Source organism: Pelophylax lessonae (assembly GCF_965119305.1).
Source record: "Pelophylax lessonae genome assembly, chromosome: 7".
NCBI lineage: Eukaryota > Metazoa > Chordata > Amphibia > Anura > Ranidae > Pelophylax > Pelophylax lessonae.
In genome coordinates, this window is record NC_138774.1 from 262,664,438 (window position 1) to 262,686,726 (window position 22,289).

General features: G+C 45.9%; 1 protein-coding gene across 1 annotated transcript in view; it reads right to left on the reverse strand.

Moving 5' to 3' along the window:
• ADGRD2 (adhesion G protein-coupled receptor D2) overlaps positions 1 to 22,289 on the reverse strand; it is a 720,317-nt gene that overhangs the window by 280,118 nt on the left and 417,910 nt on the right. The gene's annotated exons all lie outside the window — the stretch shown is intronic.

Genomic DNA, 22,289 nt, shown 5'->3' on the forward strand with positions numbered 1-22,289 from the left:
TAAATCCAAAACTTACATTTCCCCAATATTACAATTTGGAGGGTTTCCTACATATGCAACAGCTAACAAAGTCCACCATTACATGTTATGGGGCTGTGCCCTGTGATTGCCAGATATTGGGATAAGGTAATTGACATTCTCTACTGTTCTCTCGCTGCCGGTGCCTTCTTGGTATCCTGGATGGGGAGCCATGGCAGAGATATGATAGAACTATGTTGAGAGAGACTTTATTCCTGGCCTGGAAAGCTATAGCAATTAAGTGGATTCAGCCGGCTCCACCCTCTGCTGCCACATGGATGAAGATGGTAAATAATGTCCTACCTTATGAAAATGTTGTATACGAACATAGGGGATGCTCTGTGAAATATAATAAGATCTGGGATAGATGGTGTACCTCCCCACTTACCATCAATCATGGTTAAAAGGAGATTGGAAATGTACTGGTTTATAATTAGAGAAATCTTTAGGTCATTTTATATTCTCGCACGTACCCAAGGTAACCAGCAGAAATTGCACCTAGTAGAATGCTCGGTCAGATAAATGATATCTGCCTTTTCGATTGTACCTCATGTCAATTTTACATGTGTTGTGCCTTCTGTGCTCATGTTGAGCAAAATCGTTGTATGCTGGGCTTTTTTTTCAGCTGGAACTTGGTGAAACTCCACCACCTCTGGCTCAGGCCCTTTGCTCCCTGCTCAACACTATTACTTGTAAACCCAGAAGGCCAGCTTCTGGGTTTACAAGTGACGGCTTGGCTCCCACAGATCTGATCTCCTGAGCGGGTCTTACTGAGTGCAGGATGGGGACAAGGGGGGTGCAGGTGCCGTGCCATGGGGACACCCCCACTGGATAATCTCCCTGCACTTGAGAGAGAAACAGAGCCACCTACAGTGTGGTAGTGGTTGAGTTCCTGCACCTATTTTCTGAGAAAAAAAAAAGCCCTGGTTGTATGTAACTACTGCTTTACTCCAATAAAACAAGTTTAAAAAAACAAAAAAAAACACTCATTCTCAAAGGTGCTCATAATAATGTTTACTATATTGGTATAGACAAGCTGTTATGCCAGACTGGACCATTTCTTATTATGAATGCAAATACAATATTCTCGACAAACAGATGTTTAAAAGTGTCCAAGTTCTGTGAATCTGTGCTACCTCAGTGATATAACTTAAAGAGGTGTTCCTAACCCCCCCCCCCCTCCAAAAATGAAAAGTCAGCAGCTACACATACTGTAGCTGCTGACTTTTAATATTAGAACACTTACCTGTCCTGGAATCCAGTGATGTCGGCACCACAGCCGATGTTTCCATTGGCTGTCGTTGCCATTGCATGTAAGGGAACCCAGGAGTGAAGCCTTGCGGCTTCACGGCCAGGTCCCTACTGTGCACGTGCGAAGCGCGCTGCTCTCGGTAATTGGCCAGGAAGCAGAGGGAGGAGCAAGGGGCCGAACGAGGTCCGACGGAAGTGGGGACAGTGTACTTGTCAAAAATTGGCACCCGCTCCCCCCTGCAAGGTGCCAAATGTGGCACCGGAGGGGGGGAAGGAGACAGATAAGTGGAAGTTCCACTTTTGAGTGGAACTCCGCTTTAATGAGTAATTACTAAATATGCGTTCATCTCATTTATATTACCTGGCTAAAGGATTTTATTTTTCAATTCTTTTGGGATTGCCATGGATGCAGCCTTAGATATTTGTATAGAATTTACATACATAGCTCCAATAAGGAGGCATAATTGCACTCTTTAGACCCATCATATCTCCGAAAGCAGCCTCTTAACCACTTCTGGACCGAAAGGTTTGCCCCCTTAATGCCCAGGCAATTTTTTTTGCGATACGGCACTGCTTTACTTTAACTGACAATTGTGCAGTCGTGCCACGCTGTACCCAAATAAAATTGATGTCCTTTTTTTTTTTTTTCCCATAAAGTAGGCTTTCTTTTGTTGGTATTTTTTACTTTCTACTATATAACTTTCCCAATAAAAAAAAAGAAAAAAAAATTAGTTAAAAATCTAAATTCTTCATAATTTTAGGCCAATTTGTATTCTGCTGCATATTTTTGGTAAAAAAAAATCCCAATAAGTGTATATACATTGGTTTGCACAAAAGTTATCGCGTCTACAATCTAGGGGAAAGATTTATTTTATTTTTATTTTTTTTTTTCTACTAGTAATGGCGGCGATCAGCGATTATTAGTTGGACTGCGACATTGCGTCAGACAGATCGGACACCTAACTGACACTTTTGAGGGGACCAGTGACATTACTACAATAATCAGGGCTAAAAATATGCACTGTTACTGTACTAATGACACTGGCCGGGAAGGGGTTAACACCAGGGTAATCAAAGGGTTAAATGTGTCAAGGGCAGTGATGACGAACCTTGGCATCCCATATGTTTTAGAACTACATTTCCCATGATGCTCAACTACACTGCAGAGTACAGGAGCATCATGGGAAATGTAGTCCCAAAACATCTGGGGTGTGAAGGTTCACCAGCACTGCCCTAGGGGGTGTTTTCTAACTGTGGGGGGCTTGCTGTATGAACAGAGACCTGTGTTCCTTAATAAGAGGAACACAGAATCCCTGTATTCGCAACTGACATAACAGCGGTATGCCGTGTTTACAATGGCAGACCACCGTTCTGTCTCCATGGTGAGTGATTGCGGGTGGAAATTGCGCCCACCGGGCCCACTGATTGGCTCCCCCTGTAGCCAAACGGCGTGTGTGCGCGCCTTTAGCAGCGCGCTCCCCCACTAGCGGTCCCACGAAAACGACGTACAGAGCCGACTTCCTGCAGTATGTGTACTGTACTGCTAGTGGTCGGCAAGTGGTTAAAGCTAGAATTAAACCTTCCTATGGCGGTGGCAACTTAAGCTTTATTTAGATCTGCAGTTGCCATGGTGCTGAATACATAACCAGCCATGACACCAGCCATTTGTGGACTTTAAAGCTGGATTGAGAGCTGACAGACACACTAGGAACTATAGCAGTTATCACCAGAGATACGCCTTGTATATTGTCTACACCAAGGATGCATTAGTAGGCAGAATGTAAATGAAAACATTATGGGGAGCAATATTGATATGTTTAAAACAGTACTAAACCCAAAAGCAAACATTTATTATTTTGCAGTTTACCAATTCTCAGATGTGGTGGCTTCAATAGTTTTTGGCTTTTTTACTTTCTTTTTTTTTCACCTGGTGATCCTGCCAGTAAATCCTTTGTTTTTCAACATACCATGCTGTCCTGCTTATGTAACAATTAGGCTGGATTCCCCGTATCCTATTTGCATGAAAGGAGACTGTGACCGGCTCTCAATGCAGCCAGTTCCCACAGCTCTGGGACGGCCATGGTCCGCACTGGAAAAGGGTCCTGTGCAACTTTGGCTCCATTTCAGGTCCGATTTCAGGCAAAAATTCGAACCTGATTCACACCTGAAATGGAGAACAGAGATGCCCCTGCTGCCAGCCACAGCCGTAGTTAGTGTGAACCCAGCCTTATGGAGTTGAGATAAACCATGTAACACCAACTGGGGTGCTTACAATGCAGTTTTTATTTATTTCTGTAAAACATAAATACCCTAAGAGTCCATTCACACAGGGGCGACACGACTTGCCGGGGCGACCTGTGCTGTGCACCGCGACCTCGGTGCGACATGCAAGGACTTCATATCATTGAAGTCAATGCAAGTCGCCTACAGTCGCCCCAAAGTAGTACAGGACCCTTTTTCTAAGTCGGAGCGACTTGTGTCGCTCCTAATAGAACAGGTCCTGTGCTAATCAATGGCAGGAGACCAACCGCGACTTGTCAGGCGACCAAGTCGCCTGACAAGTCGCGCTAGTGTGAATGGGGACTTATGCCCCGTACACACGTACCGATCGTTGGCCGACCGATCGGCCGTCAAATGTCCACGGCTGTCGTGTTTGTTGTTTGTCTGTTGAAAAGTGCTCAAAACTTGCCCAGGACTTTTGTCTGCCGACAGAAAATGACGTCAGTATGTTCCACGCACAGTCACCGCTACAAAAGAGGAAGTGAGTGACCCTTCTGGGCATCTCGCGCTGATTTCAGTAGCATTTGTTTGGTTGACGACATTTCGCTATTTTCCGAGACATCGTTCGAGAATTTATTATGGAGCCCGTGGATTCGACCATTGCTGTACTTAGCGTAGGAGTTTTGGCTCTGAAGCGACGTACGAGCAAGAGGAAGAAGAACCGGACCTCCTGGACGAAAAATTGGTTGCTTAACCGTGATCAATTTTCCCACATGTCCTTGCTGAGGGAGCTCCAGGAAAATAATCCTGATTTCAGGAATTATTTGAGGATGACGGATCCCATCTTTTACCGTCTTCTTGCCCTGGTGTCCCCCTATATTCTGAAGCAGGATACTTGTATGCGGGTTGCAATTACTCCTGAGCAAAGGTTAATTGCGACTTTGAGGTATCTTGCAACAGGGAGAAGCCTGCAGGATCTGAAGTTCACCACAGGCATCTCCCCCCAAGCACTTGGAGTCATCATTAGGGTTGAGCGGACACCTAGATGTCCGTGTTCGACGGGTTCGGCCGAACTTTAAAAAAAAGTCCGGGTCCGTGTCCCGGACTTTTACCGAACTTTTCCCGGACACCGAACCCCATTGAAGTCAATGTGGACCCGAACTTTAAGGCACTAAAATGGCTCTAAAACACCAAAGGAAAGGGCTAGAGTGCTGCAAATGGCAGCAAAACGTAATTAAGAGCATGGCAAGTGCTCTGCAAACAAATGTGGATAGGGAAATAACTTAAAACAACAAAAAAAAAAACAGAAAAATAAAACAATGTTCTTCTTCATCTCTGAAGGACGAGGCCCATATGGAGTAGGAGGGAGGTTGAGGTGGTGGTGGATGTGGCGGTGACATAGGCATGCGCACAGGGTGTGCCGGGTGTGCCTGGGAACACCCTAATCACCTAGGGCACATAGCATTGCCAGTGAGGAGATGGGAAAGATCTCCCTCGGACCTGCTCTGCTCTATTTCTCTTTGCCTACAGGTACATGGCCCCGATACATTACTCTCCCTGCTGGCAAACACATGCATGTGTATTTCAACTTTGGGGTGCACACCTTAATGCAATAGGCTGCGCACACCTATGGGTGGTGTAGGTGGAAGCGGCGGTGGAGGAGGACCAGGGCCGGATTAAGAGCATCATGGGCTTGGTGCTGAGGATTTTTAAGGGCCGTGCCTTGCCATGCACCCAGAGGAGGAAGGGTGCAGCCATGCATGCCTAATTCAACATGGGATGCTGTCTCTGAAGCCCATAAACACATCCATGCATCGGCAACTGTCCCTCCTTGTCCGGCCTTCGCGCTGTGTGGGGAGGTTCTGAGGGTGCTGCCTGGGGAAGCGAGCATAGAAGCCAGACTTCTGTGTTTACAAGTGACAGAAGAGCGGTAACAGTGAATATGGCCAACCCGGGGCCTATATAAAAGGTAGGGGCCTGGAGCTGCAGCTCCAATAGCCCCTACGTTAATCTGGCCCTGAGGAGGAGGACGAGGTAGCCAACACTGCTTCTTTTCACAAATCTTAAATGAGGGTACACCCCAAAAGAGTGAGAAAGAGCAAAAATGGAACAATGGGTGGGTAAGGTCGGTATCCATTGCTATTCTGCATAAGGTACGGAAAAGTCCCGTGGGATCCATGCCTGGTTCATTTTAATGAACGTGAGCTTGTCCACATTGTCTCTGGACAGGCGGCTGCGCTTGTCTGTTATAACGCCCCCAGCCGTGCTAAATACCCGTTCAGATAATACACTGGCTGCAGGGCACGCCAGCACCTCCAAGGCGTAAAGGGCAAGCTCAGGCCATGTGCCCAATTTGGAGACCCAGAAGTTGAAGGGGGCAGACCCCTCATTCACTACATGTAGGCGTGTGCACACATACTGCTCCACCATGTTGGTAAAATGCTGCCTCCTGCTAAGACGTTCCATCTGAGCTGCTGGTGCTGCTGTTTGTTGTGGCGTGCTGACAAAGCTTTTCCACATTTCGGCCATGCTAACCCTGCCTTCTGAGGTGCTGGCGGTGCCCTGGTTGCGTTGGCGACCTCCTCCTCCTCCTCCTCTGCCTTGTGCTTCCACTGCGGCCCCGCTGTCAGATGGGAATGCCAGCAGCATGGCGTCTACCAGCGTGCGCTTGTACTCGCGCATCTTGCGATCGCGCTCCAGTGAGTGAATTAAGGACGGTACGTTGTCCTTGTAACGGGGATCCAGCAGCGTGGCCACCCAGTAATCAGCACAAGTTAGAATGTGGGCAACTCGGCGGTCGTTGTGGAGACACTGCAGCATGTAATCGCTCATGTGTGCCATGCTGCCCAGAGGCAACGAAAGGCTGTCCTCTGTGGGAGGTGTATCGTCCGTGTCCTCTGTATCCCCCCAGCCACGCACCAGTGATGGCCATGAGCTGGCCTGGGTGCCACCCTGCTGTGAACATGGTTCCATCTCCTCCTCCAGCTCCTCCTCCTCCTCATCCTCCAGAACTGTGCCCCTGCTGGACAATTGTGTCCCTGGCGTTTGTGTGTGCAGGAACCCACCCTCGGAGCCCCTTGTGAATGACTGCCCTGAAAGCTTTGGAAATGTTACCTCTTCATCCTCCTCCTCCTCCTTTGCCACATCCTCTTCCATCATCGCCCGAATTGTTTTTTCAAGGAGGCATAGAAGTGGGATAGTTAAGCTGAGAACGGCGTCATTGCCACTGGCCATGTTGGTGGAGTACTCAAAACAGCGCAACAAGGCACACAGGTCTCGGTGGTGAAGTGGTGCTGTTCTGCAGAGCGACTCACGCGTGCGTGCTGCAGCTGAAACTCCACTATGGCCTGCTGCTGCTCGCACAGTCTTTCCAGCATGTGCAAGGTGGAGTTCCACCTTGTGGGCACGTCACATATGAGGCGGTGAGCGGGAAGGCCGAAGTTGCGCTGCCAGGCGAGCAGCAGCAGGGTGAGAACGCCGAAAGTGCGCACAAACGGCCCGCACTTTCTGCAGCAGCTCTGACATATCGGGGTAGTTTTTAAGGAACCTCTGCACCACCAAATTCAGCACATGCGCCAGGCAAGGGATGTGCGTCAAACCGGCTAGGCCCAGAGCTGCTATGAGATTTCGCCCAGGCCGGGCTTGAGGCTCGCTGGCAGCAACCACTCATTTGTCTGCTGTTCCATGCTCCTCCACAACTCCTGCGCGGTGTGTGGTTTGTCCCCCAAACAGGCAAGTTGTAAAACTGCCTGCTGTCGTTTACCCCTGGCCGTGCTGAAGTTGGTGGTGAAGGTGTTACGCTGTCCGGATGAGGAGGCGGTAGAGGATGAGGAAGCGGAGTAGGAGGAGTTAGGAACAGGAGGCAAACTGAAGCGCCCTGCAATCCTCGGTGGTGGAAGGACATGCGCCAAATTGCTATCCGCCTCAGGCCCATCCGCCACTGCATTTACCCAGTGTGCCGTTAGGGAGATATAACCCCCCCCGACCGTGCTTACTGGTCCACGTATCGGTAGTTAGGTGGACCTTGGCACAGATGGCGTTGCGCAGTGCACACCTGATTTTTTTCCCCCACTTGGTTGTGCAGGGAAGGGATGGCTTGCCTGGAAAAGTAGTGGCGGCTGGGCACGACGTACTGTGGGACAGCCACCGACGTAAGGTTTTTAAAACTGTGCGTCTCCACCAGACGGAATGACAGCATTTCAAAGGCCAATAATTTTGAAATGCTGGCATTCAGGGCCAGGGATCGCGGGTGGGTAGGGGGGTACTTCCTCTTCCTCTCAAGTGTTTGGGAGATGGAAAGCTGAACGCTTCCATGGGACATTGTGGAGATGGTTGTTGGTGACCCAGGTGGTGGTGTTGCTGACAGATCGTCTGTTTGCGGGGTGGCAGGTGCCGGTATCACTACAGATGTGGCTGGAGCGGCCGAGACTGCAGCAGAAGAGGAAGCAGGATGAGCCAGAGACGTTTCTTGGTTTTGAAGGTGTGTACTCCACTGCAGCTCGTGCTTTGCACTTAGATGCCTGATCGTGCAGGTTGTGCTCAGGTTGAGAAGGTTTATGCCTCGCTTCAAGCTCTGATTGCACAGGGTGCAAACCACTCGTGTCCTGTCATCAGCACATTTTCTAAAGAACTTCCACGCTAGAGAACTCCTTTGAGCTGACTTTGGTGCGCTCGTTCCCTTGCTGCGTTGGGCAGTAGCGGGCGTAGTGTCTAGGGCACGGCCGCTCCGCTTCTGCACCCTGCTCCCTCTTCTGCTGTGCTGGTGGCTCTGTGCGACCACCGCCTCTTCCTCCAAACTACTCAGGTCACCTGCATGACGTTCATTCCATGTGGGGTCGAGGACCTCATCGTCCTCCACATCTTCCACCCAGTCTTCACCCCTGCCCTCCTTGTCGGTCTCCACAATGCTGAACGCCGCAGCAGTTGGCACCTGCGTTTCGTCATCATCGGAGACGTGCTGCGATGATCCTTGCATGTACTCATCTTGAGAAATAAGTGGTTGGGCATCGCTGCACTCAATCTCTTCCACTTCTGGGGCAGGGCTAGGTGGATGGCCCTGGGAAACCCTGCTGACAGAGTCATCAAAAAGAAGAGACTGCTGTATGGCTTGGGGCTCAGACTGCTTGCCTGATTTGCAAGGGGGTGAGGTGAAAGACGGTTGGACATCGGCTGCAGGTGCCAACTGTGACCTTTCTGCAGTAGACTGGGTGGGAGACAATGTGAAGGAACTGGAGGCACTGTCAGCAGCAAACCAATCTACTATCGCCTCCACTTGTTCTGGCCTCATCACTTCTAGGGGCGTATGATGCCCTACCAAATACTGATGCAGGTTCTGTCGCCTACTCACACTTGAGGAAGGTGTTTCACTTGTGCGTGTAGCTGGCACAGATCGACCACGTCCTCTCCTTGCAACAGGAGCTCTACCAGCAGCACCACGACCCAGGCCACGGCCCTTATTTGACGGTCTCCTCATATTTCTGTAATTTAAGATCTTGCCCTAGAAAGGTTTTAATTGAATAGCGGAATAGAAAATATGATCAAAAAGAAAGTGTATGTATCTCACACGTACACCACCACACTAGGCCCCAATTACTATTGTTTGTACCCCTAAAAGGATGGTTGAGCAGTAGGAGGAGGAGTATGGAACAGGCAGCACCCTCAAATCTTCAGAAGTATGAGATGAACCCCAAAAACTTGGAAAGGCGGATCTCACACGTACCGACACAGACTATCACGCAATTTAATTGATCCCCAAAGGTTTTAATTGAATAGCGGAATAGAAAATATGATCAAAAAGAAAGTGTATGTATCTCACACGTACACCACCACACTAGGCCCCAATTACTATTGATTGTACCCCTAAAAGGATGGTTGAGCAGTAGGAGGAGGAGTATGGAACAGGCAGCACCCTCAAATCTTCAGAAGTATGAGATTGTGTTCACTGTACCCCACAAAGATTGTGTTCACTGCACCTCAAAAAGGATTTTGTTCACTGCACCCCACAAAGATTGTGTTCACTGCACCCTAAAAGGATTTTGTTCACTGCACCCCAAAAAGATTGTGTTCACTGTACCCCCCAAAGATTGTGTTCACTGCACCCCACAAAGATTCTGTTCCCTGCACCCCAAAAAGATTTTGTTCACTGCACCCCAAAAAGGATTTTGTTCACTGCACCCCAAAAAGATTGTATTCACTGCACCCCACAAAGATTGTGTTCACTGCACCCCAAAAAGGATGTTGTTCACTGCACCCCAAAAAGATTGTGTTCACTGCACCCCACAAAGATTGTGTTCACTGCACCCCACAAAGGATTGTGTTCACTGCACCCCAAAAAGGATGTTGTTCACTGCACCCCAAAAAGGATGTTGTTCACTGCACCCCAAAAAGGATTTTGTTCACTGCACCCCACAAAGATTGTGTTCACTGCACCCCACAAAGATTGTGTTCACTGCACCCCACAAAGATTGTGTTCACTGCACCCCACAAAGGACGTTGTTCACTGCACCCCAAAAAGATTGTGTTCACTGCAGCCCAAAAAGATTGTGTTCACTGCAGCTCACACACAGAAAAATGGATGTGGATCACTGACACCTGCCTATCTCCTATCCCACACCACACAGCAATATCGATTGTAGTTTGTAGAACACAGTTTCCCTAAAATTCAGCAGCAGCCTCTCCCTAACAGGATTGAGAAGAGATCGTAGATCGGGACTAAGTGCAGACCCCACACAGCAATATCGATTGTAGTTTGTAGAACACTCTGACCCTAAAATTCAGCAGCAGCCTCTCCCTAACAGGATTGAGAAGAGATCGTAGATCAGGATTGAGTGCAGACCCCACCCCCCACACAGCAATATCGATTGTAGTTTGTAGAAGACACTGACCCTATAATTCAGCAGACTCTATCCCTAAAATGCCTACAACTCGCCCTGCCTAAACACTCCGACCTGTCCCTCAATTCTATCCGGACACAAATGTTTTTTTCCTGCCTGTCTTTCCCTAATCAGCAGCCAGCACGTTGATGTGTGCTCTGTCCCTGATCTAAGCAGCAGAATGAAGACGCTGCGGCTGCCTGGAACTTGTAAAGACTTGGTCACATGCTTCAGACGGCCAATCACAGCTACTGAGACATTTGCAGGCATGGCTGGGATGGCTTAAGGCACACCAGTTAAACGATTGTTGATTGGCTGTTGAAAGCCCGCCATGAAAAGAGCGCCAAAGCATGCAAAACCCGGAAATAAAACGACCGAACACGGATTTTTACCCAAACATACAGTAAAGTGTCCGTGTCCGTGTTCGGGTACAAAAAATCCAATTATTCGGTACGAACACAAATAATACAGTCCGTGTTCGCTCAACACTAGTCATCATCCCTGAGACCTGCTCTGCCATCATCAAGGTCTTGCAGAAGGACTATATCAAGGTATGTTTTATTTTTTACATTACATGTATTAGTCGTTTAACCCAAATTATGATGTTTTTGGATGTACAGCAATTGACACAGGCCATTATTTTGTAACTACCCTCTGTCCGCATGCACATAGTAGTAAAGATGTAGATTATCTTTACCATTTGTAAAATTACCCACTAATCACCCCACCATTCTCTCCTATGTGTCCTTAAACGCATTGCATGTTAACAGTATTTTGAATCTGTGTCATTTTATTACTTTCCCTCAAACAATTATTCCTTGGCCAATGTTTTAGTACCTAGTTTATGATTTATCTTAAATACATCAGTCCATCCATTCCCACCTATGATTGTGTATGTTTATGTAATGATGTTAAAAACTTCACTGACCACAAGCCCTTATTGATGTATAAATGCCCAGTTTTACTTACCCATCCCCCCCATCCACATGCTAAATCTAAAAGTCAGCATATACCAAAGCTCTAGCTCAGAGGTCTTCAAACTATGGCCCTCCAGTTGTTCAGGAACTACAATTCCCATCATGCCTAGTCATGTCTGTGAATGTCAGAGAATTACAAGGCCTCATGGGATGTGTAGTTCTGCACCAGCTGGAGGGCCATAGTTTGTAAATCTCAGCTCTAGCTGGTGAGTATAATGGGCCATACACACTATAAGATTTTCTCAACAATTTTTCCTTACGATTTACCAAAACCAGATAATATGAGGTCAAACAAACACTTTCAAATCCTATGCAATCTGGCAGGCCCTTGCACTACATAGAAAAGGTAAATCTGAAGGAAAAAGTCTTCAGAGAATCTTATAGTGTGTATGGCCCTTTACAATAGAAGAACAATAGGAGGTGTAAAATGTATGTATATGTTACATCCCCAAATCCAAACGATTGCCTTCCTGTTTATATTTTTAAAAAGATGCATAAGCATTTAACAGACAACTGTGTGTGTAATTAATAATGTGATGTGCTCAAGCACTAAATCTTGTTTTTTTTTTTTGTTTTTCCCCCACAGTTTCCTTCAAACGCAGAGCAATGGCTGGAGATTTCTGCTCAATTTCTGGAGAAGTGGAATTTTCCCAATTGTGGGGGTGCTATAGATGGGAAGCACGTCCGCATTGTCCCCCCTCTGAATTCCAGCACATTTTATTACAATTATAAAGGATTTTTTAGTATAGTCATGCTAGCCATAGTTAATGCAAACTATGAGTTTATTTTTTTGGATATTGGCAAAAATGGCCGCAATTCGGATGGGGGAGTTATTGAGCAGATGGAGTTCGCTCGTCGTCTTCATAGTGGCACTCTGAACCTGCCATCCAGGGAGCAAACCGTTGAGGGTATGAGCTTTGTTTTTATCGCAGATGATGCATTTGCGCTTGGGGAGCATCTCATGAAGCCCTACCCTCAGAGGAACCTCACTCCCGACCAAAGTATCTACAACTACCGGTTGTCCAGAGCTCGCAGAGTTGTGGAGAATGCCTTCGGGATAATGGCCAACCGGTTCCGGATATTGCTGACGTCCATACACCTGGCACTGTACAAAGTTGATAATGTGGTCCTGTGTTGCTGCATTTTGCACAACTTCCTACGCAGGAATGCAGAAAATTATGTTATGCAGCAACTGGATACTGACCCTGCTATGCCAGGTACAAGTGGAGAGGCCCAACCTCGTGACCAAATGGAGTCCATGACCTCAATGCAAGTTGGACGCTCAGGATTGGCATCACAGAGGGCCCGTCAGATCCGCCAGGAATATCTGGAATATTTCGTGGGGAGAGGAGCTGTGTCCTGGCAGCAATCAATGTCACACACACATTAATGTTGTTAAAGATTTGACACACAAGATAAATGTCAGAGATATCTTATTTTTCAACACATTAAACCAAAATTGCAATGATTCTGTATTGTGGATTCTAATCATTTGGGCACATATGCCAAACATATTTTTTTGGGTTAATCATGTGTTATATATTTGTGACTTTGGAAGGGTTAATACATTCATCAGTGTGTTTCTTTACTGTAGTCTCTCACCAGCTGATCCAAAGTGATGATGGCCATGTATTATTTTTTAGCCAGTGGTGTAAATACAAGGGCCTTCTGCACCCCATAAAATTTCCACAAACCCTCTCACATTGAGAACTATGTCACACCCAAGGTTCATCTAATGTCAACTTACATTGGTGGTCATTGTCCAGAAGGTGCCCATACTATATATTTCATATAATACATTAGGGTATTAACAACGTACCTACACCTGTTATGTTGTGTTCATTTATGACATCCTTCTCACTGCCCACCAATGTTAGGATATGTCAGTGTTATGTGAAACTTGATCATTGTTCATCTCAAAGTGTTATATATAGGTAATGGAAAGTGAACTAGACCAAAGAACCAGCAATACACTATAGATTACACTGATCTCCCTACACTGATTGCTACTGGCAATATCAATGCCATATTGAATCCTAGGACTGCTAGTACCTTGAGTGTTGAGTCACACTTATGCGATGCGGGAAGTCTGCGACTTTGCAGCCTTCCAGCATCGCATAAGGGTAACCCGCCACTTACTTTTAGCACAGGATTGTATTCCACAAGTGTGAAGCACTGTGCGATCCAATCCAGATAGATCAGAAATAAAGGGTCATGTGCGACTTGTGTGCGTGTTCAGTGTGAATGTAGCCATACAAAGTGTATGTCTCAATTCACACTGCACATCTGATGGCATGTAATATCGTAGCGCACTGCTCCTTTATTACATGCGATCAGATGTTCAGGTCAAAATCATCTATACAGTTTGTATGATGCACATGATGCATTTATTCAGCTGCATCAGGATAGGATCGCACAGTCGTTCACACTTGTGTGATTCGATCCTGTGTGAAATGTCAGATCGCACTGTGATATGCGTTAAAACTGGTGGGATCTTTAACATTTCATTGACACCGCCAGCAACTCGCATATGGCAGTGTCCAAAATGCTTTCATTAACATGTAAATATGTGAATAGGACAGCCATCATACATTTAGTGCTTCTTTACACAGCTTTAGACCTGGACCCCCCAACGAAAGTCAAATAAAGAATTGAACACACATTGTTGAATGTAAAAATGTTTTATTAAGAAACATTCACAGGGTTAATGTTAGGGTGTTCTAAAGTGCTTTTCCCAAACTTGGGTACACTCTTAACATCTGAGTCATAAAAATGGCATAAAAGATTTAAAAAAATTTGTAACATCAGGAACATCCCAATACAAACATTAAAAACTTATAAAAAATTTTTGTTTAAAATTTGGCAAGCATGTCCACACAATCGCGCATTTTGGTTTGCAATGCCCTTGCAGTCTCCTTTATTTGCTCTAGGTCTGAGCAGCATTGTAGAGCCTCACGGGTTAATTTGGCCAAAGTGCAACTATGTAAAACATGATCTGTAAAATAAAATACAACTGAGTCAATGTGAATCACCTACATGAGGTCATAATAATAGAGAAACATTTTGTGTCCAGGTTATCTTAAATTACTCTCGAGTTAATACCTACCCTGTTCTTATGCTCTTTTGCCCTAGGCTCTTCTTCCTCCTGTCCTCCTCCGATGCTGTTGCTGATGATTCTGCCGGTCTCCTGAGCTTACTATATATTCATTAGGGGTGTGAACGCACGATGACGTCATTGTGAGGGCATGGTCTTAATGTATATATATTAAGCTGCAGAGACCAGAGATGGGCAGAATGCATGGCAACAGCATCAGAGGAGGACAGGAGGAAGAAGAAGAGCCTAGGGCAAAAGAGCAGACAACATAAGAGCAGAAGATTGGACAGCAGAAGAGTGGAGAGGAGAAGATCCAAAGAGCAGAGTGGAGAAGACCGGATGAAGATATTTAAGAACATTTCATAAAGGTCTCCTGTCGTTGTTCACATACACTTCCATTTATGTGGTTAATGTGCAGGGGTACTATGTACCCCATACCCATTCACATAGGGATTGGGGTCTGGGATCTGGGGGCCACCCTTTGTTAAAGGTTGCTTCCAAAGTCCTAGGAACCCCCTGGCCGCATGACCTCCCAAAACCACCAGACAGGGTTGTGGGGATGAGGTCCTTGTCCTCCTCAACATGGGAGCAAGGTGCTTTTGGGTGTGGGGTGCAGAGCCCCCCCTGGCCCAAAGCAACAAAACCCCCCCCCATGTTGAGGGCATGTGTCCTGCTGTGGTCCAGGGGAGGTTTGGTCCGCTTGCTTGTCCCCTTTCCTGGCCTGACAAGCTGCATACTTGGATAAGGATCTGGTATGGGTTTTGGGGGTAACCCACGCTGTCTTTTTGTTGTGGGCCTACCCTCAAACTCCATACCACACACAAAAGGCCTGCTTGGGAACTTGGAGGGGACACCCACGGTGGGTTATTCAATTTTTCTGTGTAGTTCCCCCTCAATCTTCACAGCGCAAGTGGCCCCGCAAGTCAGAGCATCCTGATCCGACTTACGGTGCGAATTCCATTCATATAAAGAGGCTCCCATAGGGAACTAGTGTTGACAATTGGAGGCTAAAAATAACACTGGTAAAAATCATTATGAAAAAACCTACGTGGGCACACAATTGGCTCTCCGACACTTGGTCCAGGATCCTCCACATTTTCAGATGTGCCCGCAACGCTGCTTGGCAAGTTGCCAGGAGATGTTGTTTCTGACCTGGCTGGAGATGCCACATCCTCGCATGAGGGAACATCTGCAATGTAAATTTGTAAGGGAATACAAGAATATAAGGTTAAACAATCATTGCAAATACACATATTTCTATGATCCCACTACCCAAAAATCTGTGCCTATCAACCTTCATGTTGCTCTGGTGTCTGGTCACTTGTTGGCTCCACCACGATAATTTCGGGAATAATGTCTTCATCTACATAATACCAAAAAGTTGCCATATCATAAAAGTCACAAGAGGTACATTTGTTAGGACATGGTGCCCTGCTTGATAGCTATTTTAGGAACAAATATTAAGACATGTACATGGTTATCTACTAAAAATATGGTACATTAATGTTTGACTGTGCATCGGAACCAATTACCTTTTGGAGAATCTGTGCCACCATCTGGGCCCATGTCCTCATCTTCTTCCTCCACTGCAGATGGAGCTGCCAAACCTCTCCTCCTCCTTTCCCATTGTTTGGCTCTTAGTTTTCTTTTTTCTCCTATTTCAAGGTTTGAATAATAGAATAATAATCTGTGATTAATATGAATGTTTGCAGAGAAAATTCGTGCAGGAAAGAACGTTCGTTGCAACACAATACATATATTTTTAACTATGGCTTCCTGTCTTTTAATGTAATATACTAAAAAAACACCAATAGATCGATCTAATCAAGACATTACCAATAAAATGAGTAATAGTACTTTTTATATAGACATTATAAACTAGACCTGTTAATACAACATACACCAAATTTGAAAAAAACATATTGCATGATAAAAAAAAATAACTTACTTTTTTTCAGAATACGATGGATTTGGCCCAGCTGATCCTGCTCACGATGTTTAAGGTCGGACCATCGTTTCCTAATTTGATCTTTGGATCGCTCCACACCATATTTTTTATTTAAACAGGCCACCACCTTGTCCATGATGCGATCTTTCCTGGCATTGGGCCGATCATAATTTGCCAACTTCCCATCATAATCCATCCTTTCTAGGATTCCTACCATCTCCACCATTTCCCCCTTGGTCATGGGTGTAGCCCTGGTTTTTCTGGTGGCCCAACCACTTCTGCCCACACTACTAGAGCTCTCAGATCGTTGAGACATGGTTCTTGCCAACGATTATTCCACTGCCTCAGGTGTGTGTGTGTCGCATGTAGGCCTGATCTTCGGCACGTACACACCCCTGCACAAGCCCGCCACTGGAGGAGGAGTTGACGCATGCGCTGTATTTAAAGGACGCCAGATCTTTCGGCCGACGATTCGCTAGCGGACATATCGTTGGTTGGAGCACGATCGATCGGCGAATCACGACTCTTCCCCACAAACAAAGGTACGACTATTTGATTAGAAAGTGTGTGTTTTGGGCCCTATACAGCTTTTATTAGGATACATGCTATTTTAATATGTTTTGTGTTGTGCTGTGTCTTGCAGGCATATACTGTCCTGCAAAATGGTGGACTGTTTCACCAGCCATGACTTCCTGATCAACTTCATTGATGAATTCAGGCAACTGCCCTGTTTGTGGCAAGTAAAATCTGCAGAGTACAAAAATAGGCATCTTAAAAAACAGGCCTATGAACACCTAGTGGCCTTCTACAAGCCCGTCTATCCAGCGGCAAATCTAGATTATATAAGAAAAAAAATTAACAGCATTCGCACTGCATACAGGCGAGAGGTCAAAAAAATTGAAGAGGCCACCAAGTCTGGAGCAGCTGCAGAGAATATCCCTGTACCACGGCTGTGGTACTTTGACAACCTGCGGTTCCTGGCAGACACGTTGGAATCCAGGCCATCAATTTCTACGCTGCCTTCTACTTCGGCAGAAGGCTCAGTCTCTGTTGATCCCAGCCAGGAGGAAGATATCCTAGAGGGCAATTTGACTCAGGTATGGCATTTCACAATATATTGTCTGCTAAAAATGTAATCATGTAACAAAATTATAAGCTAAACCATAATTGACCCTTTATGTAAACGGGCATAGCAAGGGGTTGGCATGACAGGCAACCGCCAGGGGTGCAGGCCAAGGGGGGGGGGGGTCGCAAAAACATTGGCATTGTTTTAGTGATTTTTTAACAATCCACTCAGCCTGCACACCCCAGAACCCCCAGTTTGCAGGCGGATTCATGCAGGTGTAAAACATTGAGAGCTGCTTCATGCAGGTGTAAAACATTGAGAGCAGCTGAGCCAACAGACCAGGAGATTGAGACTGCCTCTCACTGCATCCCCAGCACACCTCCGGTCTTACAAACACTGCTGCATCCCCAGCACACCTCCAGTCCTAACAAACACTGCTGTAGCCTCAGCATTCCTCTGGCTCAACCTTTTTTAAACAAAACTAACAAACTAACAGCTCCTGCAAATGATGCTTCCATGTCTCTGGTCTCTCACTCTGGGTTAGCAAGGCAGGTGGCTTCCTTATTCCTGTTTCCCTGCAACACTTCACCCTCAATGCCCTACATCAAGCCCTCTGCAAGTTCAGGCCCCTCTCTCTCTGCAACCCCCCTCCTCTCTCTCTCACACCCCCTCTTTCTCTCCCGCTCTCTATCTCCCACCCCTCTCTTTCTTGTTTTTCACACCTGAGACAATGATTGCCCACTAGAGAGCTCTACACTGGGCAAACAAGGGACAAATGAGAAACATTTAATGCCCTTTTTTTATGGGGGGGGGTTACATTTTTACATTGATCTTGGGGGGGGGGGGGGTTGTTGCCAAATACAGCTTCTCAACAAGGGCACTGGAGACCCTAGATACGCCACTGTATGTAAAGTCTGCTATTTGTTCACAATAATATAACAAACATGCATTTTTATATACACTATAACATTCTAATCAATTGTTCATTTCATCAACAGGGAAGTATCACTGAGGAGGAGCCAGGTTGCAGCCAGGAGCCTGGGGAGCCCTTGGAACTCTTTCCAGCACCACCTCCTGCCAAACGGAGGCAAAAAAGAAAAAATTCTGAGGACATCACAGACCAATTTATCACTGAGGCCACCATAGCCCTCCGTCGCAAACCGGAGGCCCACGAGTCCTTTGGTAACATGACGGGCAAAATTTTAGGGCAGGTGGACCTCGTGCAGCGTCACTATGCCCAAAAAACTATTTTGGAGGTTCTGCAAAAGGCGGAAAGGGGCTTCCTTACCAAGCACAGCCACGCGTGCGAGGAGCACCCATGCCCTCCACCTCCACAACAACCACCACCTTGCCAAATGCCACATGGCCAGTGGCAATATGGGCAGCATGATCCAAACATGCCCTCATGGCAGCCGGATTATGCTTATCAGCAATTATGATTTTTGTAACCCCCTATTATTTAGTTTACCCCTGTTTGTCATTTTCTAATTTAATTTAGTCCAAATGGACCTTTTTTTATGTTTTTTTTTAAATACGGAAAGTATTAATGTTTTCTTTTTGTTTTTTCCAAAAATAAAGAAAATTGGAAATAAAAAATGGATTATCTTAATTTGTTAACATGTTTAATATTGTACATAACCAGCAAAATATGTTTTATACATTAATTCATAAAAGAATAAAGGGTCATATCAATAGTTAGATCTTTGCTGTCAAAATACAAAGATAATGGTGAAGAGTTAAAATTAGTTAATTCAAAATTTTGATAGAACAGATAGAATAGACAAACATTATCTTCATCATAACAGAACACATGCCTTTTTATTTGGAAAGTATGGCATTATGAGCAGCATCTTCCTTCTTCTCACATTTATCAAGATGAGCATGTGCTCCGCATTTCACATATTTTTTGGCCTGCCGCGAGCCGAAAGTTCTTTCTGGATAAAATGTTGAGTTTACTTGAGAAAATTCTTCCGGGACCTTATTTGGTTCTGATCATGCGTGTTGAGATTTGTAGCTGTGTGTCGGCCGAATTCTGTACTGACTGGCGAACAATCGGCCGTTCTGGTGTCGGCCTACAAAAATTTTCATGCTTGCAAGACAGATTCTGTTCGGCCGAAAGTGCGCTGTCGGCTGTTGGAAGCATCATACTAACAAGCCTACAATCGGCAGGTCGGTCGTCGGCCGAAGCTTTTCGGCCGACAATCTGCACGTGTATACAGGCCTTTAGGCTCTATGCACACTAAGGCTCCTTTCACACGGTCTGCCTCCGTAGGCGGATCCGTGCTGCTCAGCAGGAGATCGTAAAAACACCGATCCCTGCTGAGCAGGCAGGTGACAGCTCCCTCTCCGCTCTGTGTGCGGAGAGGAAGGTGTCAGAGCCCCATGCATCTCTATGGGGGAATCGAATGAGAGCGGACCGCCTGTCCTCTCATCCCATCCGACCCCCGGTTTCCATCCGTCCGGATTTCACAGACAGGATCGGATTTGGATGGCAGCGGGTGTGAGCGGACATGTCTCTGCTGGCATCCGCTGCCCCATAGGGATGCATGGGGCATCCAATCAGATCCGCCTAAAAAAAACTGACAGGCGGATCTGATCGGAGCGTTCGTGTGAAAGGACCCTAAGGGTTTTTAGGCTCCTAGAAACTATTAACATTTTTTTTTTTTTTCTGCTCCTAGAAGCTAATAGTCTTATCCTATATGTCCATGCACACTATTTTATGCTGCAAGCGTTTTTAGCCACTTCAGGACCGGAAGGATTTGCCCCCTTAGGCTCCGTTCACATGTAGGCGTTTTGGGGCGTTTTTGGGGAGTTTTTCTGCTCTAGGATCAGCTCTCAAAACGCCCAACAAGACAAATCCTATTCATTTCAATGGCCCCTGTTCACATCTGAGCGTTTTGACGCTGTATACAAAACGCCTAACGCTCAAAAAAGTACATGAGCTTCTTTTTGGGCAGATTACAGGCGTTTTCCATTGATCTCTATTCAATCTAAAAACGCCTGCACAAAAATGACAGTAAAATCGCCGCAAAAATCACGGTAAAATCCCGGTAAAAAACGCGCGAAAACGCTACGCTCAGGTGTGAATGTAGCCTTAATGATTAGGCCATTTTTAGCGATTCAGCACTGTGTTACTTTAATGCAGTGTTTCTCAACTCCTGGCCTCAGGATCCACTAACAGGCCATATTTTAAGTATTACCTTGGGGAGAAGCAGACTAGAATACTGCAATCACTGAGCAGCAAATTATATCACCTGTGATGTATTTCAGTTTTCTTGCAAACCTGGCCTGTTAGTGTGACCTGAGGACCGGAGTTGAGAAACACACTGCTTTAACGGACAATTGCGCGGTCCTGCGATGATGTACCTAAATAAATTTGATGTCCTTTTTTTTTCCCACAAATAGAGCTTTCACTTGTGCAATTTTTTTTAATTGCGCTATAAACAAAAGCAACAATTCTGAAAAAAAAAAAAAACAATACTTTTCACTTTCTGCTATATAACATTCCCCAAAAAAAATTTAAAAATCAAATTTTTTCTTTCTTTTAGGCCAATTTGTATTCTGCTATATATTTTTGGTAAAAAAAAATCCCAATAAGCGTATTTTGATTGGTTTGCGCAAAAGGTATCGTGTCTACAAACTAGGGGAAAGATTTATGTCATTTTTATTTTTTTAGATTTTTTTAATAGTATTGGCGGCGATTTGCAATTTTTAGCGGGACTGCGACATTGTGGCAGACAGATCAGATCCCTAACTGACCTTTTTTGACACTTTTGGGGGGACCAGTGATATTACTACAGTAATCAGTGCTAAAAAATATGCACGGTTACTGTAAAAATGACACTGGCAGGGAAGGGGGTTAACCTAGTGGGTGATCAAAGGGTTAAATGTGGGCCTAGGGGAGTGTTGACAAACTGGGGGGGAGGGGCTTGTGAAATTACCATAGAGACCTGTGATCCTATATAGCAGTGGTCCTCAACTCCGGTCCTCAGGGCCCACTAACAGGCCAGATTTTAGGTATTACCTTGGGGAGATGCAGACTAGAGTACTGCAATCACTGAGCAGCAAATTATATCACCTGGGTTGTATTTCAGTTATCTTGCAAACCTGGCCTGTTAGTGGGTACTGAGGACCAGGGTTGAGGACCAGGGCTATATAGGATCACAGGCTCTCTGTGATCATTTCAGGAAGAATGGTCAGCTGTGTTTACAACAGCTGACGGTTCTTCTATCTCAGCGGGGAGCGATCGCGGGTGTCTAGCGGCAATCGCAGCCACCGGCCCTGTGCATCGGCATTAAGGTTACCACCTCATCCCTTTAAACCAGGACACATATCAATTACACAGGTTCTGTGGCTGATTAAGGTGGTAATTAAACTCACTTAGTGCCTTAAGTGCATTATATTAGCCTCAGAACCTGTGTAATTAATATGTGTCCTGGATTAAAGAGATGAGGTGGCAACCCTAATCGGCATCCCCGCTACCTAGTGGGGGCGAGAGCGCGCCACTGGTGGAGCTTGCTCGCCCCCCAGCACCATGCCCACAACCAATGTAGTACTATGTCGTTCCGTGCAGCTGAGCCAGCCTGCCACAGTAAAACTGCAGCGGGCGGTCGGCAAGTGGTTAATGCTATATTGGTACATTGGGGAGCTGGATTTTCGAAAGAAAGTCAACAAAGGTGAACTTAGCCTTTAAATAGGAAGCAATTTGAAAGCGCAACATGGGCCTTTGTTTCCTTCAGGACTGTTGTGACTGGGTGGACTGATGTCTTTTTTCAACAACTATGTAACTATCAAAAAATGATTAGACAGTCACCTTAAAGACCACAACATACAGGGGTATACA